Genomic DNA, 20156 nt, shown 5'->3' on the forward strand with positions numbered 1-20156 from the left:
TCACCAAAAGTTTGGGAAATGCAGAAATGGACTTGTAGGATCTTTTTAACTCCTTGGATGCTCATGACGAGCTCAGCTCGTCATGAGCGACGGCGCTCTGGTGCTCCAGACGAGCTGAGCTCGTCATGACCGCGCCCGTTCCGTGGAACGCTCGCACGCTGGGCTGATTCCCCTGCTGTGCTGAACGTTCCATTAGAACGGGCGCGGTCATGACGAGCTCAGCTCGTCATGAGCACCGGAGCGCCGTGGCTGTAAATGCATGACGTGATGCGTGTAAATGCGTGTGATGCGTGTGATGCGTGTAAATTCATGACGTGGATGCGTCATACTGTAAAATTGATGCATCCAGCATGTCGCAAGGATGGTGCAATGAAAAGTGACATATCGCTGTTTTCAAGCAGCGATGCAGCACTTTTCATAAATGAGGCAAGAGCGGGATATCTTGATAAAATGTCCTCTCCTGGAACCAGGATGACTGTATGGTGTTAGAAATGGGGATCTCTGGTTGGCTAAGGCTTGCGCCAAAGCCAGGCAGAGACCACCACTCTAGTCAGGGAAAGGGAGTTACACGCCAAAGATAACCCTGCTCACCCCCTTGGTAGCTTGGCACGAGCAGTTAGGCCTATCCCGGAGACGATGTGTAAAGCATTTGCATAACACACACGGTAACAACACACTAGGCACACCACAAAAGGAACTCCACACAAGGTTATATATAAAAATAGCCTTTGTATTATAATAAACACATTAGATAGTAATCAGACAATATAAATTGCGCCAACTGGCACGGGCAATATTTGCAGGGGATTATTTACACATGACAGGGCCACGTGGGCCACTGTCAGAATTAGCACTTGGTAAAAAATAGTAAAAGTAAGAATATATCACGAACTTAGAACACAGCCAGTAATCACAGGCAGACACTATACTCAGCATCAACCTGTAACATAAATCATAACAGGCACAGTATCACATAAGGCGAGAACTCTATTCTGCACCAACCTCATAAGTCTAAATATAGTTGACCATACTCTCCTAAACATAACTTGCATTAGGAAATAACCTTAATAACATAACCTGCAGTAGGGAATAAATCAAACCTAGACCACAGTAGAGAAATAAAACATAAGACAGTAGGTAAAACCTAATAATCATAAAAGCACATTTATAAGCATAAATCAAGGTGCATAAAACATACTACAAACATTACATTTCCTAGCACCTATAAAAAGCACACTATGGCCTGGCGCCCTATAAATCTAATAGTCCCCTGGGCCAACTGGCCATCTCTAAGGGGCTCAAATGCCCTCTGTCCAAAGTCAGGGCGTGCTGCCAATGCAGCGACAGTCAGAGGGTTGCACTTGGCGCAAACCTAAACGTGGCAGCTGCCCACTACTTGCTGGGCAGCTGGGAGTCTCAATGAAGGCCTAAACATTGCAGCTGGCACAAAGTGCTGCGCAGCTGTGCAGGCAGAGGTAGGGGCAAAGGAGTGTGTATCACTCCTGGACTGAACAACCTGTCCCCTAAAAATGAAGAACCTAAATGGTGCAGCTGCTTGCTGGGCAGCTGGGAATAGTCAAAATGCGGCATGGGCTCTCAGTGGCCCTTTAAACAAACTGCGCCACATGTTGGAGCCATCTAGGCTCTAGAAATAGTGGGGCAAAACTGTGGAAAAAATATGGGCCTTTAAAATAAATATAGCCATCGTGGGAGCCATCTACGCTCTAAGAGAAATGGGGCCAAAAGCAGAACCTGCCCCCGAGCACTGTGGGGCCCATTGGGTTCTGAAAATGCACTTGTCCTCATGGAGCGCACTGGTGCTTTAAACAAAAATCCCCATGAGGTTGGAGCAGACCGCTGCCATCTGGGGCCGCTCAGAACTAAGTACTGGCACTAGGCCTCGAAGGGCACCAAGCAACAGGGAGCCCCCACTTACCGGACTGCTCAGGGGGGTGCTCCCTCCGTGCTGCGGGACTCTTCGGGAGTTGGTGCGGGGCTCTCTCCTCACTAGGGGAGCCCCGCACACCGTCTTCTCGCTGGGGCTTCGACTTGCACTCGAGAGCCCCCGCTCCTCGGGGACTGTCTGCCTTGCATGCAGTGGGGGCAGGCTCCCGCAATGTGCCTCGGGCTCCCTCCGCCTTCACGCTGCACTTGGTGGCGCCTGCAGGGCTCTCCCTCCATCATGGGAGCCCCGTGCAGGCCGGCGCCATTGTTCTCTCTCCAGGAGGCCTCTTCTCAGGTGTCGGCGGCGCCGGCGTGCACGGGACTTCCTCTGGAAAACCGGAAGTCCTGCCCGCCGATAGGTGCGATGCTGCCTGACGTCCGGTTTCTTGTTCTCGGCGGCTCAGGGCTGCGGCGGTGAAACGCGGGGTAGGCACCCACGCAAGTTCAGATTTAAGGAAGGCACAAGAGGGGTAGGCTCCCTCCGAATTTAGGATATAAAGCAGGGTCGGCTCCTGCTGTTGAAATATAAAAAATAGGCGGCCAGGCGGGGTCGGCACCCGCTGTAACATTGGAGAAAGCGGGGGAATCCCTACTTCGGGATTCCCTCGATAATGATCGTAGCCCAGCGCTGCAGGGAGAAGGAAAAGCGCTCCCTAGGGGAAAATAAAGCTCTCACCAGGCTGGCGTTTTTAGAGTAAAATACAGCGCTCCCATGCTGCAGAAGGTCCTGGGAGCTGGGAGGAAAGGCAAAAGGGTTCCAGGAATAAGGAGCAAATGGAGCAGAAAGGGGTCCCATCAGAAATGTCCTCCAGGCATCCAGGGGCAGGGCAGAGCCCAGGGAGGCAAGCCTTCCCCTGAGCCCCAGCAGCAGCACGCCCCTGGTAGATTCAAGTAGCAAAACAAGAACATTTTTTACTTGGGATCACAGCCCCTTCTTATACCACAAAATCCTTTGTTGTAACAGTGTAGGCAAGGGGAGAACCAGATACAACTGGTTAAGGAGCACTTGGTTTGGCTCAGCTCCTCTACCCTATTCACAAGACAGGCCAGGGACATCAGACGCACCACAGGGGGTGGAGCCAGCATTGTGGAGGGAAGGCACAGCCCTATTCAGGTCCCAGGTGCAACTCCTCCCTCCCATCTACATGCAGATCTCCCTATTCACCACCGGGCAGATTCACCCTGGCTCCTGGAGACAAGCACACCAGCCAGCCCCTGTCACTCACAAGTCAGACAGGCAATTCACATCTCACAGCATACAGAAAGGCCAACTTCTAAAAGTGGCACTTCTACACTAGACACAATAAATCTGCGCACAGAATTGCGCATCATTTATTCTCACGAGTTTGCACATACCAAACTCAACCCTGCACTCCCCCCATATCAGGAATAACCACGGGCACACATATCCCCCATGCATTCCTATGGGAGGGCAGGCCATCACACCACATGCACTCAGAGTGCGCACACACTTTACACTGGGCCACAGTGCTAAAGTGCGCAGAGGCCTAAAATCACTACCACTATGCCAGAGGCTAAAGGCAAAAAGCTTAGGGGTGAACCTGCCAAAAAGGGCCAAGTCCAACATATGAATATTGAGCACTTTAGCTCTATACAGTGTTCCTGAGACCATACAAGTAAAGAAAATTATGCGCATTTTTTCAGTTATGTAAATAATGCTTCCCAATCAGAATCAAACGACGTACTTGAAACAAAGGTTGTTTTCGGTTTGAAGGTATGTGTTTCCATTAGAGTTACTGACTAGTGTTACACTCCTACAGTTTCAATTCATTCTTAAAAAGTATCTAGTCTTGCTTGTAGAAAAGTGTCTCGTTGGTCAAGAACAATACATACTTTTTGCATGACTCCCTCTTCTATGTGCCGTTTTAAGAATTAAACGTGCGGTAACTAATAATGTAAACTGTGTAAATGAGTTTCATGAGATCTTCTGACATAAATATTTGTGACGGTCTTGCTTTTCCTGTGCTGTGTAGTATTTTGACATATTCTACATATATTTTTTAAACTTCTATAGTTTTAAAATGCTATTTTATAGGTTCATAATACTGTAGTGTATCATACAGAAAAAAAAACAGTTTAAAGATTTTTAAAGGGACAAAATCATGACGAACACGTTTCATAATTCTTCACTTTCTTTAGAATAATCCATAATTGCAGGGTAAAAGCTCATTTAATAATATTTGAATGTTGGCTTTTGCCTCTAAAAGAGTGGGATATGGTAATCCATCATCAGTGTCAAGTACCTCAGCTGTTCTTGCTCTCTGTAAAAGGAAGAACGACCCTGGTAGATCATAACTGTCTCAATGCGCTAAAAAACGCTAAGCAGACTAGTATAACAAGGAGGATACACCTTAGTGGATTTCAGTTGGTTTGAGGTACAGTGGGAATGTGCGTAAACTCTACTACTATGCTCCAGGTACACGTACAGTGTAGTGACATAGCTGCAGTATGTTGTGACACAGCCGCACAGGTCGGTGGGCCTGGGAAATCACATTAAAATGCTCAGACTGGACATGAGAGGTTGCCCTACAGGAAAAGCAAGGACATTCGAGGTTGTAGTTGGAGAAAGGGTGGTGACAGGATATCCTATCCTGTCCGAGGTCTCTGAAGGACGTTTCTGAAGGAGCAAAGTCAGTCCTAACACTTGCCATAATGCATTCCATGGGCCCCCTGCCATGACAGTCATATGAGAGGTCCCAGACTCCAGGAGTCATACGTAACCTAGTCTACCCTCTGCTGGGACCCCGAGCCATGGTATTTGGGGTGACTGCCAAGCTCCTAAGAAGTGCGACCATGTCAACGATCTCCCTGTTGCAAACAGGTGGCTGGAGGCACGTAGAACTGATGAATGAGAGTTGAATGAAAATTGTTCCAGAAGGAATTCAAAGATGTTTCTATATCTTTACAGAGCAGGTCAGATATAATTTCCATATATGAAAACATGTTGACAAATTTGGACGTGAGGACTCATTTTGCACTAACAAAGGGTAAGAAACAGTTACACTTCAAACCTCAGCCACTCATCTGTTGGTCTTTGTGTAGTTCCTGTGTGCTCACACTAACTTTTTAGTACGAGCAAAGCATAATGACATGGGAACAAGCGCAATGCAAAATTACTTAAATTACATGAGAATATGCAAGTGTAACAGAAATGTCGCCTGACCTACTCAAGGTCCCCATCGACACCAGGTGGTGCTGGGGTAAAAACAGGTGGAAGCTATTTGTTCATCCTCCTTTTGTAGTTTAGTGTCCATTGCAAGCTAAGTACTGATAGCACTCACTCATTTGGGCTTTGCCATCCGATATATACATGCAAAAGTACTTGTCTCCATGTTTTACAGAAATTGCAAAATCAAGTGGTAATCCCAGAACCTCAGGCAAACAGTATTTGCTTTGCAGGCTCTTCCTTGTTGATTTATATCCTAAAATTAAGCACAGTCTACATCTAATTACACAGGTGCCAATTTCACAGACGGACCTCAGTTGTGACCTTACAGAACTCCAAGTGAGCTAGAAGGCTTTTTGTATTTTTGTTTTTCTTCCATAACAGGAAAAAGAATAGGCCTAACGATCATTCATTTTGAAAAGATTTCATATGTTAGGGGACATCCATACTGATGCTTAAAAATAGGCTGTCACCACAAGGTTTAATGGGTTTTACAAGCATTATGTATACATGTAACATTCATTAATATGTAAGTGTGCCCGCATTACCAAGAGGAACAATGACACATATCAAAATATAATAACCTAGTGCAGTACTTTCCGACCTGGTCCTGTTATGTTGTGATACACTCCTCCTTGTGGGATCAGTCCTAGCGATCAACAAGCAGTCTACAAACTAAATATGTTCTTAAGGCACAAGAGATACAGTAAGAGGAAGGGAGGTTGGGTGGGGTAGAGGGATCCAGAAGGGTTGAGAAGAGTGGGGAGAACAAACCACTTCACAGGTTCCCCAAAACGTAATCCTCCTCCTGTGGTCATCGGTCCATCATAAAATTAGCACTAGCTGCGGTGCTTAGTTTTCTGAGGGCCCCATTTCCGTAGTCCACCACACCGGCTTGGCACCCATGATGCTGGTGGCATCGGTGCTGGGGTAGTGTAGAGTCCGTGGCTCTGCCATTCTACCTGTACTGCATGGTAAGATCTCTGCATCCCAGTGTGAGATCAGGGTCAAACCATTGCCCCAGAGGGCATTGATAACGTCATCCCATGTCTCTCTGAATGTATCCAGTTGATCATTCAAATAATACGAAATTTGTCCAGCGCATGGCTGCCCCAGCAATGGGGCGTCCAGTACTGATCCCAAGACCAACAGAGAACAGCAGGCCACAGAGGTAGGAGAAAAAGTTAATTTGGAAAGAGATAGGTCTTTACAGCCTTCTGAAAAGACCCATGATCTTGGATACTTTTGATGTTGGCAGGAAGGGCGTTCCAGAGTCTGGGAGAGAGGGCATCCATACTCTGGAACTAGAGATGATACGTTTGTAAGACGCTACTTTGTAGATCTCCAGAAGCCAGGTATCAAGTGCTGTGCAGAGGTCTATGTTTAAATCAAATATAAATGACCTTTTAGGCACACACTACGAGTGCCCACTTCATTCCGGGGGTGTCCGTAAGTGCAGTTACTGGGCCCATTGGAATCATGAGGTCCATAAAAACATTTGATTCCCCCCCCCCCCCCCCGATATAAGACTCAAAATGAGGAATCACCAAGAACCGACAAGCCCTAATTTCTAAGTGGACCCCCGTGATACAGCTCGTAAATGGCTGGACTTCTCCCACCCCCAGATTTATAGGTACCTCGATATCAGTAACTCTTTTAGGCTGGGAAATACCGGACCATTTACAAGGCCACTTGTATTTAGGGACACATAGTTCAATTACATTATTCAAAATGTAACCCGATTATCAATAAAACCAATCTTTGAAGAAAACCAATGAAAACGTAATTGATTCTCTCTGCATTTGAAAAAAGAAAACAGGACTGTTACATTTCCTTCTTCATCCCTTAACCGTTGCTCCAGATTCCATTGAACCCTCTAGAATGAGTGTCATAGGAAGCAAGATGCAGCGGGGAGGCTATTATGTCAGAGCAATAGACATTAGATGTACTAATTTGGTGTCAGTTTTGAGATACAAATACAGCTGTGAGGCTATACCTCTGCTGCCATAATTCTTTTCTTACCTTTCTAGATAAAAGTATATATGCATGCTTGTAGTATTACTTATGAATAAAGAATACAACTATGCATCTAATTAATTTAAAACGATTCTCAGGGTTAGCTCTGAAAGAGAGACATTTCCTACACAACCTTAAAAAATGCTGTATATATTTTTTAAAATGTATTGCACCTTATACAATCTTGAGGTGGCAAAGTAATAGCGATGGGGCAGAAAATTAAGCAAAAATCTGCAAACAGTAGAGATCAATAAACAAGAGTGCAGGCAAAGAAATTAATTGAGATACAGGGCAGGATGCAAGAGGACATTGAGGATATGGGTTCTAGGAGCGCTGCCTCTGTGTAGGAATGATAAGATTCTCAGAGAAAGCAGCAACACATGGACATTCACTTTACTTATTGAATGTAACTGTAAAACACGTCCTTTATTCAGTGAAAACCACATGCGGTTAGCAGATTAATCAACATATTATATTTCCCACCACAACATTTCCATTTTGAAATTCTATCAATTAAGTTAACTTTTCAGGCAAGTCGTTCATAAGAAAATCCTGAAATGTGTTTTGGGAATACTCGTATATTTATGATATGTATAATAACAAACTCCACATCAAACACATGAGAAATGACATATATTATCACACATTCACACACAGAATATCAGTGCCCTCCAGCACTCAATATATGCTTTGGTGACATTTCACGAACGCATTTTATGAGCACTCGAAGTAGTAGTGCACGAATACTACTAAGTGCACTCATAAATGCCTTTATGAACACATTCCATATTCTGTAATATGATGGCTTCCTTATTCAATAATCACACTTCTCCCATGCATGAAAACCATTGATCGTACTCGTTTACATCTCAAACAATGGGGTGATCTCATAAATGCATTTATGAATTCACTGAGAAGTACTGTAGCAGTACCACTTCAGGCACTCCTAAATGCCTTCATGAACTGGCCCACTGTTTTTTATTTTTTCAATTTTTTAGGTACCAGAATGGCCTACCTCTACGAGTTCGTTGAACTTAACAACAGCACACTGGTCACAGATTACTTATTAATAGTGAATGCTATGCCGGAGTAGTATCGAGCATTAATGAGACAGGTTTGCATATACTTTGGTAGATTCTTTGCTGAATGTACTATCTACTGAATATATTTGGATGTGTACTTGCCATGTATAGCAATAAATATTTTTAGTATTAATTTGGTAGAAATTACATCCCGGTATTTGAAAGTATCCGTTTTAAAACAACTCTTTGCATTAAACTGAAAGGCAGAACATGAAAACGAAATAGGTAAAGCTGTGTAGTAATATTGCCTCTCAGACAAGTTGCCATGAGACATTTTTGCTACTGGTGGTAGGATCGGAATCTGACAGGATCTAAATCCAGCCTCTTTTGTGAAGGTTAAGCAGTTTTGCAGTGGCTTCAATTTATGTCTGCATGATATCAAATTATAAAGAGCTGTTAAGAACCAATATAAAATACCACAATATCAAAGATAATTTAATACAAAATGATGCAAATCACCATTACAGGTACTTGAAGGACAAACACATTCAGGCTGGTATAATGTGGCACAGAATGGTGTAAAATATATCAAACCTGCCCTATATGGCACTGCAGAAAATGCAAAGATTGGTTCCAGCAAGTTTCAGATGTGTAATGAGATTTAAATTAAAACATAGAAATCCATATATCACCAATACGATCATTTATCGCCACCGCCTTATGAATACGTTAAACAGTGACAAAAAAGATGAAAGGGAAGCTAAATAATGGAAAGGTAAAAAATGATATTGCCTTAAAATGCAGCTACAGGTGGCATTCGTTAGAAATGTTAAACGATGGAAAGAGTATTACTTAAAGTAATCATCAAATGACAATAATTTTCTTTTTTTTAAAAATTTCTACCAGAATGTGACAAACAAAATACACCAATCTCCTGTGATCATTATTTTTCGAACTATTAATCAAGCATTTTCTGGTGTTGTCAGCGTTGTTCGTAGTTCAGAGAAAAATGGAGTCACGGAAAGCCTTCCATAACCATAGTATATCATGGGAGAGTCAGAACATTCCATCTAAAATAGAATCAGAATGACAATGAAGAAATGGAGAACCCCCTTTGTTTCTCCCATTCACCCTAATGCCATAATTCAAGGTCTTCCTTATCCAGGCAAGAGACACATGGTGGGTTTTTCATTCTCTCTGATCTCTTTACACGTCAATCAAAAGAGACTACTGCAGGATTATTATTTGTTATCGCTTGTTATTGGACTGAAAGAGCAACCCGCCATTGAATTGATGATAGCGTCTGAAAACTAATGCCTGCAGACTCCTACCTGTGCATGCTGTTGGTGCAAGAAGAGGGAGACAAGATGATTGGACCGGTCTGAAGTTCCAGGAGATCAAACGTCAAGCAAAGTTCTTTAGAGAGATCTACACTATTGATGGTTACTATTATCCACACATCAGGTGGCACGTATTCAGTCATAAAACATTATTCATGGGAGCCTTAATGCAGTAAAGAAGTCAGAAAACACCCCGCTCAAAAATCTTTGTACTATGGAAAAAGGGGAAGTGACAAAGAAGGTCAGAGCACTATGCTAGTGAGCATGAATATGATTTAGTCAAAAACTATAGGTGCCAAAAGAAACTTCTATCTGCAACACTGCTCAGGAAATATGAGTTCTGTTTAGGAGAGTAAATGCTTGCCTAGACCTGCCTGGTCCATTTCACATTGCCCCCTTACCTTACTTCACCTCTCATTTCAAGTATTATTTCCTTGTATGACCATCCTCCTGCAGTAGCTTGGCCTTGTTCTTAAATTTGTTTTATCTTTTGTTATTTTCGTTTTTACCATATCCTGCTCGCACCTTTGTTCTATTAGTGGGCTAGCTCCTGGTGCCTACTCCACCCACCTCTCTCAGGGGAACTTCAAATGGTGTTCATATTGCAGATGCACTCTGTGGGTTTGCCACCGGCAAGCCTGTCAGTATCTATCTGTGCCCAGATTGTACCTTGAGTCCAGAACCTTGGTTCACTTCCGCTCCACCATGAGGTAAAGCTAAGCTATTCTGCTCCACCCCTATGTAGTCTCAACCCTGGTTCCCTGTCTCCCTTCTGCACTAAAGCAAAACCCTTCACATTGATTGTCACCTTCTGCAGCTGTTACCGGTTCACCTGCAACCTCTCCTCCTACAAGCAACACAGTGGACCTCTTAACCACAATATCTGTCACCCTGTCTTCTGTTCATGCCCCCACCCCTACCCATTCCAACAAAACTCCGACTAGAACCTTGCTTAACTTCCTCAATATGAATGCCCACTATCTGGCTACTCTAGGAAATAGGAACCTTATTGATACTAGGTCCGCTGATATTATTTTGCTACCATAAACTTGGCTCAAGTCATCCTCCTTTCCACCATCTTGCCAAGCTACAAACTTCTTAAGCAGGAAAGAAAACACCTGGTGGCTGATTTCACTCCATGAACTGCTCTTTTCCAACTGCACCATCCTTTCAACAAATGGATTGAATATATTATACTCAATCTCAGTCATCCTAATCAGTAACATACTAGACATACTGTCACCGGGGGCAGGCCCCTAACGTTGCCGCCTGGGTGCTCGTAAGAGCAGGGGGGGGGGGTTCGGTGGCCGATGGACAACCTGTTCCGGGGTGAATGGTGGTGGGGGGGGCTGTTGATAGACGATGGACGACTTGCTCTCGGGGCCTGGGGGATTGTGGAAGTTGACAGGCATGACTCCAGCCGCCCCCAAAAACAGTGCCCCGGCCCGCCCCGCCCTAGCTACTACACTGATCCTAATCACCCTGCCTTTGGTAAGATTCTAGTCTAGCATTTCACCAGCTCCAGGAAAACCTTCAGTACTAACTGTATGGAGCTAATTTCCCCAACTGTGTTATCTTTTCAATATTTTATTGTCTTAAGGGACTTTAACTTCTATTTAGATGACGCCACAACACATACTTCATTCATCTCGAGTAATAAGTCTCTTACAACAAGTACAGGGGCCAAGTTACCAGGCTGGAAATCTAATTGATCCAATCTTTATGCATCACACTGACAACAAGATAGAAACCGCCCCCCCTGTAACTTGGTCTGCTCACTACCCATTAATCTTTTAGATCCCATAGCCATGCCATCTCATAGTACTGCTTCTGAACTCTGGAACATAGTACACAGCGACTGCTGGAACTCTGAGCTCTCAACACATTCCAGCACCTGGACTAAGACATGACCACAGCCACGACCAATCTCAACCCTTGAATACTTAATGTGACTGATAATCTTTGGCCTCTCAAAACTCTCTTGACTCCTAGGCACACTCCAAAGGCCAGTTAATTTATGGACAATCTAAGACAGCCCAAATGCCAATGTAAACATTTAGAGCTCTGTTGGAGGCTCACAAACTGCCCACATGATAGGGCCACTTTCAAATAAGCCCTCAGCAATTACCACTCCAACATGCAACAAACCTACCATTTTTCTTTAGACTGTCTCATACAGGAGAGCAGCAAGTAGTCAAATACATTTTTATTTTTATAAAGGAATTCACTTAACATCCTGCCTCCTCACAACCCTTTGCGCTTTGCTAATACTTTCACAATATTTACCATAACTTTCAACATTACCCCTCTTCAGATTCCCTTGACCTCATCAACATAGCCTTCGGTAGCCCTTCCAGGACTTTTTTGTCTATCCTTTCTTTACTCCAGGACAAGGATGTCTCAAGGGCCATGTTGTGAGTCAAATCAGCTTACCCAAAAACCACTGTCTCCACCACATTTTTTCACTAAAGCCCTCACCCCTCTTTTCAATCTGTCTCTTGCCTCTGCTGCTTACTTCACAGAATGTAAACATGCTGTGGTTCAGCCCCTCCTAAAAAAATCCTTGACAACCTCAATGTTTTAGCCAAATTTAAAGCATTGCTCTCCTTTCTTACCCAGCTAAAGTCTTTGAAAAACAGTTCAACCAACAATTCATCAACTTCTTCGAGGACCATGACCTGCTTGATGCTGCTCAATCAGGTTTAAGAGCCAATTTCCGCACTGAAACCGCTCTGATTGCAGCCACAGATAAAATCAGTCTTATCATGGATAATAGAGGTATCACTGCCCTGATTCTCTTGAACACAGAGGCAGCGTTCAATTTGGTCTCCCATTCCATTTTCCTGGGCGCCTCCATGACATTAGTATCTGCCTTTCAACCCTCCAATAGTTACATTCTTTGCTCCCCACCACTCTTAGTCAGACCTCCTCCACTCTCTTTTATTCGGATCCAGTCAACACTATGTGCAGTGTCCCACAGGGTTATTCCTTTAGCCCCACCCATTTTAACATTTACATAGTACCTCTAGACGCATTAGTCAGATCTGTGGACTCTTCATAATATCATATGCTGACAAACACAGCTGATCCTCTCCCTTACAGAGGACACAGCAAGTACCCATACCAGCTTTTCCCACTGTATGTCAATAGTAGCCGAGTGGATAGGCAATAACTGACTCAATCTCAATGGCGATAAAACTGAACTAGTTCTGTTTGGCAAGGCAACATTTCTCAGGTCCAAGGTATGGTGCCCCACACACCTAGCCCCCCCCCCCCCGTAGCCAACACAATCAACCGCAAATTTGGGCATCATTTAGGATTGGCAATTCACATCGACAGATTAGGTGACAGAGCCATCGGCCTGATGTTTCGGCATCCTAAAAATGCTTTGAAAATGTTTCAGATTGCTGTGCCTGGATTCTAAAACAACTATTACATGAGTGTCACTAGCAGGCTACATTACAGAAACACCATATACATAGGCATCCAAGCCCACCTTCTCAAGCAGCAAAAGGTGGCCAGAACAAGGTGGTCTGGCTAGTGCTGAATGTTCTTCACCGTGCCTCAGTTTCCAACCACCTGTGAAACCTACATTGGCTTCCGATTTACAAGCGTGCAACCCTTGCACTTCTGCCACACTTGCAGAGCAGTTCACAACCTAGGCCCCTCTCACATTAACATGAACATTCACTTTTATTCTCCATCCAAATATCTTCGCTCAGCCTCTCTGTTGGGAGCCAGCATGCCACACATCTACTGTTCCAAATTCAGGGCTCACTCTTTTTCTTCTCTTGCCCACCCAACCTGGAACATGCTTCCTCTAACCATCCACTCTCTGCTGCACTTCAAGAAAATGCAAAAAACTTAACTATTCAAATTTCATGCAAACAGGCCCCCTAGACAGCTTTCAGCCCACTTATAGCAAGATAACCTTAAGGGTTATATGTGCACACCACAAATACATCTAACATAACATAACAAGGAAAAGCATTAGGGCACCAGATTATGATCCGACTCACAAAGAATGGGAGGACCCCAGTAGCCTCATTAGATGCTCTACACAAAAGACTGATTACATATTCTTCATAGGGTTAGCTTTGGAAAAAATAATAAAAGTGCCGAACGAATGGGTCCAGGAGCATAAACAACACTGAAAGAGACTAACAGCGAACATAAAAAGGGGAGAGCATGGGCAGGTCAATCCATAGACAAAAGGCTTCACTATTACCACTTAAAGTGCCATGCCACAATACTCTTGCCTTTTAATATATAAAAGCGAGCGTAAATAAAATCCGCTCTCTAGCCATGTTGTCTTTCGTGTATGGTCTTTGGGTTTTTTCCACTTTTTACTAGACTAGTTTTTCCTGACATTTTGACTACTGTGCATTGTAGGCTGGTAGGCTTTCTTTTTCTCTTCGCCTTACACCTGTTTAAAATTTTTATTGTTTTTTATTGAAATTGAACTGTGACTTTTTAAATTGTTTTTAATGAATTATTGTATAATTTTTCGCTGAGTGTGTTATACTCAGCTATTGGGGGGCAATACTTGTATTTGGGAAAACCTCTTCGAACTTACAATTTTGGACCTCGGAACTCCTCCTTTGAAGATCATCTATTTGCACCGTCACTTCCGCTCTAATTAGCGGTCAAGCTCTCGCGTCACGGCTTCCCGAGCCACTATTTAAATGGCCCAGGAACAGACGCACAGTGGCTGGTAGGCTTTCTTTTTCTCTTCTCCTTACAACTGTTTAAAAATCGTATTATTTTTATTGAAATTGAACTGTGACTTTTTAAATTGTTTTTAATGAATTCGCTGAGTGTGTTATACTCAGCAATTCGAGGGCAATACTTGTCTTTGGGATAACCCTTCTCTGCACTTGCACTTTTGAACCTCGGGACTCCTCCCTTGGAGGTCATCTATTTGCACAATCACTTCCGCTCTAATTAGCAGTCTAGCTCTCGCATCGCGGCTTCCCGGACCACTATTTAAATGGCCCAGGAGCGGACGCAGAGAGGCTGGTAGGCTTTCTTTTTCTCTTCGCCTTACAACTGTTTAAAAATCATACTGTTTTTATTGAGATTGAACTGTGACTTTTTAAATAGTTTTTAATGAATTATTGTATTTTTTTTCGGTGAGTGTGTTATACTAAGCTATTGGGGGCATTACTTGTCTTTGGGATAAGCCTTTTCTGCACTTACACTTTGGACCTCAGGACTCCTCCCTTGAAGGTCATCTATTTGCAAGATCACTTCTGCTCTAATTAGCGGTCTAGCTCTCCTGACGCGGCTTCCCGGACCACTATTTAAATGGCCTGGGAGGGGAAGCGCGCAGTGGGCGCACCAGTGGCATGCCAAAGGCAAGCACGTACGCGCCATGACGGGTCTATGGGCCACAACCCCTGGCCAATTTATTATGGCGAGGTTAAGGTATTCATCCAGTCAGTTGCATGATTTAAACCGACCCTCCCTTCCTAACTGTGCCAAGATTACATTAGACACTGCACCTTTTGAATGCCAGCACTGTAGGCTTCCCTCTATGGCACTGATAATTATATTTGTTAAGATGGAGTTTTGTCCTTAGTGGACCAACTGGGATTTTTGAATTATGCTATTTTGGCAGGCAAAACGAATTTCTTGGGTATACCCCCATCATACCAAGATTTCACTTGTTATAGCATCAATTGTCGCTCGCTTCCAAGGCATAATGCCGATGCCAAAATAGAACATGAGGTTTCCTTAACGCAAAGGGGGCTCCATGACAGTTCTGGGCCAGATGTGGCGGTGGCACTCCACTCGAATTACTCCATCTTCAGGAAGGATAGGAAATTAAAGAATGGGGCATCGCATTGCTATAATTCACAAAAGCTCTATTGATTGCAATTGCGCTGACTTACCTGCTAATGACTGTGAAGCTTTACTATTTAAACTCACACTCACACTTAAGTTCATATTGTTTGGTACATTAATTTATCACCCTCCAGGCCCAGCTTGCCCTGGGGCAACATCTTCCCCGGTTCTGATAACACCCCATGTTTTAAATTCTGCCAATTTTACCATTTTGGGTGACCTGAATCTCCATTTAGATGATTCTGCATGCACTAACAGTGCAGCGTTCATTGCTGATCTTGAAGCAATGAATATCCATCTTTCCAATTCCGATCCGACCCATGTTGCAGGCCACTTGTTTGATCGTATCTTTTCTACTCTGTTGGATTTGGTTTGCCCTCCTGCTCTCCCTTTGTGCTGGTTTGACCATTTTTTGGTGTCATGTCTACTTAAGATCGCAACCTGCACTTTAGCAGTTATGGCCGGACCTAAACTTAAAGTCAGACATTGGGCCAAACTCAATGTCGGTGCCTTAAATCATTTTTTAGATGATTCCAGACCATCGATTAAAAAATAGATCTCTCATGCAGTAGATACCTGCCTTTCTCTTTCCCATAAACGTTTAGGCAACCATCAGTTGCCTGCCCCCTGGTTCAAAGAGTATATCAGGATTGAGAAATCAAAGTGCAAAAATCTGGAAAGGCAATGGAGGAAATACTATAAGACAGATGTTAATATAGCCTATAAAGAGGCTCTAAAGGAGTATTATATTCTTTGTAAATCAGCTCGCGCTGAGTTTGTTTCTTTTAAAATCTCTCAAGCTCACCATTGCCCAGAACCCCTTTTTAAAGTAGTAAAAGAACTATCTGGCTTTCACTGCCATGCTATGCGAGAATCTCACTTGCTTTTTTGTGGAGAAAAATGAGAAAATATATTCTACTCTAACTTATGACAACCAGCTAGGTTCTCCACAGACTTCCAATACTGCATCTACTATTGTTAGTACGGAAGTCTCTTGGATCAAGGACAGTGTAAAATCCAGCATTAGAATGGAAGCATGGCGCCTTTTAGAACCTAGTACTTTTAACAGTCGCTTGGCTAGGATTGAATCAGGCTCGCCTAGAGATCTTCTTCCCATTTCCATGTTGAAACCACTTGAGGCACCAATGCTCCAGCTGATCATGGATCTTCTTTATGCCTCCTTACAAGAAGGCTTTGTTCCCCGACTGGAAGCATGCCATGGTGCTCCCTCTCTTAAAGAAGCCTAATGCTGATCCTTCTATGCCATCTAATTTTCGTCCTACTTCTCTGCTTTCAGTTTTTTCTAAGCTTCTTGAAAAATATGTAAACTTTCAGCTGACTTCTTTGATTAAGTCTTTGATTTTCCTTCATCCTTCTCAGTCTGGTTTTAGAGGAGGTTTCTCCACTTAATCTACATTACTTGGGGTTACCGAAATGTTGAGACAGCATTTTGACTATGGTGATACGGTGGCTCTCATCCTACTTGATCTCAGTGCCTCTTTTGACACAGTGTCTCATATGGTCTTGTTGAAAGCCTTGCATTCTTTGGGCTTTGGAAGCTCAGTCCTACAATGGTTTCGCTCTTTCCTGGCTGATCGAACTTTTCAGGTTTTCTCTTCCTCGGCTAGCTCAAATATACCTTGATCTCCGTACGGAGTTCCCCAGGGCTCTGTGCTGAGTCCACTGCTGTTTAATATCTATGTGCGCCCGTTGGCATATATTGCCAAAGAGGCTGGGCTGTCCCTTTTTTCCAATGCCGATGACATGCAGATAATGTTTTCGCTTACTTCATCTAAGAGATCTGATTCATCAGCACTCCAGATCGGTCCAAGGAAAATTGCATCTTGGATGCAGAACAACGTGCTCAGACTAAATGGAGATAAAACTGAGGGTATGAATTTAGGAAAAGACCTGGACCTCTGGGGACCGCAACACTGGCCCACTAAAATGGACTTGTTAACCTCAACCAGTATGTCAAGTTCGTAACCTGGGTATTATCATTGACGACTATCTGTCAATGAAGCAACAAAGCACTCAGGTGGCCGCAACATGCTTTCCCATTCTGAGATGGTTGAGAAAAATTCTGTGGATGTTACTCCTCTCTGTTCAACGTACAGTGGTTCAAGCCCTGATTACGTCTAGACTTGACTACGGTAACGTTCTATACTTCGGCTCTAATAAAACTATAAAACATAGGTTGCAGGTGGGGCAAAATGCAGCTGCTAGACTGCTGTGTCAGGTACCCAGGACGGTGTCAGCCACCGATTCTCTTCGCATATTACTATGGCTAAAAGTGGAGAAGCATATTAAATTCAAGGCTTTGAGCTTTATTTTTAAAATTAAATCTGGAACAGCCCCGCAATACTTGCAATTGTTAATACAGTTGTACACTCCTTCTCGTCTTTTTCGTTCTGCTGGACAGTCTACATTTGTTATCCTTAGAAATAAACTGACCAGGATGGGTGGTAGGTCCTTCTCTTTCTTGAGGCCTTCCCTGTCGAACTCTCTTCCTGTCTTTATGCCGGAGGAAACTGTCTTTAGTTGTTTCCATAGACAAGTGAAGACCTGGTTGTTCAATCAGTAATTAATTTCTACGTACTCTTTTTCATTCCTACCTACAGGCGCCGGGAAACCCCTGGGGGTAGCTGCATGCCTTATACATTTAAATAACATAACATAACATTGTGACACTGCTTTATAGCCCCATGGTGATAGTGATATGTTACTATAAAGTAAGGTAAAATTGGCTGCACCCTTGGATTACTTAACTGTGCAGTAACACAATGGAAAGTAGTGAAGGAAATGCACAAGCAGCAATGGAGTTGAATGTCACATGTGGATTGCCGTGTACATTCACACCACCTACATGTATGAATGGTAAACATGCTCTAGGTTAGCTATTGTAGCCTGTCTGGCAGTGGCTGCAAACTCTATAGAAGCACCAGGAAAATATGTTAGCGAATAATGGTCTGCTGTGCAGAAAACCCTAAGTATATACATTAGATAACTCACTCATAAGAGTGCCTTATAGCTCACAGAACTGAGTGCTTAATGTATAAAAGCACTTTGTAACAATGTTTCTTGGAGGTAGTAAACTGGCAAAAAGTCACAATGATTTATATAATATACAAAGATATTATCAACAATCCTCTAATAAAGAACACAATGAATTACTATAAGTTATTGAAGAAAATACTACTGAACAATGCTGTAGTCATAAGAGCAATATACTGTAAATTCATAAAACAATACAATGCCAAGATTAGAAGCAGTAATTGCAAAGAAAAATAAAAAATGAGCTCAGTGCAAATGGTGATAATGTGAATAAAATAACATCAACACAAATATCTTCCGTATGTGTATCAGAAGAAACAAGCATCGGACTAAACAGGATAACATACATTTGCAAAGAACCAATCAGCAGTGACAATGATGCTCAGCATGGGTCTCAGTCTTAGTAGCCGGGCAAGCCAATGGTGTTTGACCAGGGCTCTATTGTAAGTTCATTATCAAGACAAAGAAAGGCTGTGAGGATTTAGTGAAGCAGGACAGGGAATGATGTAATTATGAAGTTACCAAACAGCCGATCCTGAACAGAACTTATTTGGTGGACCTCTATTGAATATAAAGCATTAAAGGTATTTTGCAAATACTGCTTCTATAATTATTATTGCATCATTTTATAGTTAGTATGATTACATGGTGCTCAACAGTATGTTCTTCATTAACTATTAGTAGTCAAAGGATTATTAATTATACCTCTGCAAGTTAATCAAAACAATCCCTAGCAAACACAAGCATTAGAAATGCAATCGGGCTCGGATTTATTTGAGTTTGAGCTAATGGCATTGTAAATGCCAATGTATTGTTGCTATGTGTTATGGAGTGTGTTCATGTGGTGTGTACTGCCAGTGATCTCCTTGTGAGTGTGAGAATATTGCACCGTTACTGCCTGTGATGTCCTTCTTGTGAGTGTGAGAAGCTTGCACCTCTGCTGCCTGTGGTCTCCTTGTGAGTGTAAGAAGCTTGCACTGCTGCTGCCTGTGATGTCGTTCTTGTGAGTGGGAGAAGATTGCACCTCAGCTGCCTGTGGTCTCCTTGTGAGTGTAAGAAGCTTGCACAGCTGCTGCCTGTGATGTCCTACTCACTACTCTACTCTACTCACTACTCTACTCACTACTCTGCACTCACTACTCACTACTCTACTCACTACTCTACTCACTACTCTGCACTCACTACTCACTACTCTACTCACTACTCTACTCACTACTCTACTCACTACTCTGCACTCACTACTCTGCACTCACTACTCACTACTCTACTCACTACTCACTACTCTGCACTCACTACTCACTACTCTACTCACTACTCACTACTCTACTCACTACTCTACTCACTACTCACTACTCTACTCACTACTCTACTCACTACTCACTACTGTGCACTCACTACTCACTACTCTGCACTCACTACTCTACGCACTACTCACTACTCTCCACTCACTACTCTACTCACTACTCACTACTCTACTTTCTACTCACTACTCTACTCACTACTCACTACTCTACTCAGTACTCACTACTCTACTCACTACTCACTACTCTACTCAATACTCACTTCTCTACTCACTACTCTGCACTCACTACTTTACTCACTACTCTACTCTACTCACCTCACTACTCTACTCACTACTCTACTCACTACTCACTACTCTGCACTCACTACTCACTACTCTACTCACTACTCTACTCACTACTCTACTCACTACTCACTACTCACTACTCTACTCACTACTCACTA

General features: G+C 43.2%; 1 protein-coding gene across 1 annotated transcript in view; it reads right to left on the reverse strand.

The window, feature by feature from the left end:
- PDZRN4 (PDZ domain containing ring finger 4) overlaps positions 1 to 20156 on the reverse strand; it is a 575813-nt gene that overhangs the window by 158125 nt on the left and 397532 nt on the right. The gene's annotated exons all lie outside the window — the stretch shown is intronic.

Source organism: Lissotriton helveticus, chromosome 1_1, assembly GCF_964261635.1.
Source record: "Lissotriton helveticus chromosome 1_1, aLisHel1.1, whole genome shotgun sequence".
Lineage (NCBI taxonomy): Eukaryota > Metazoa > Chordata > Amphibia > Caudata > Salamandridae > Lissotriton > Lissotriton helveticus.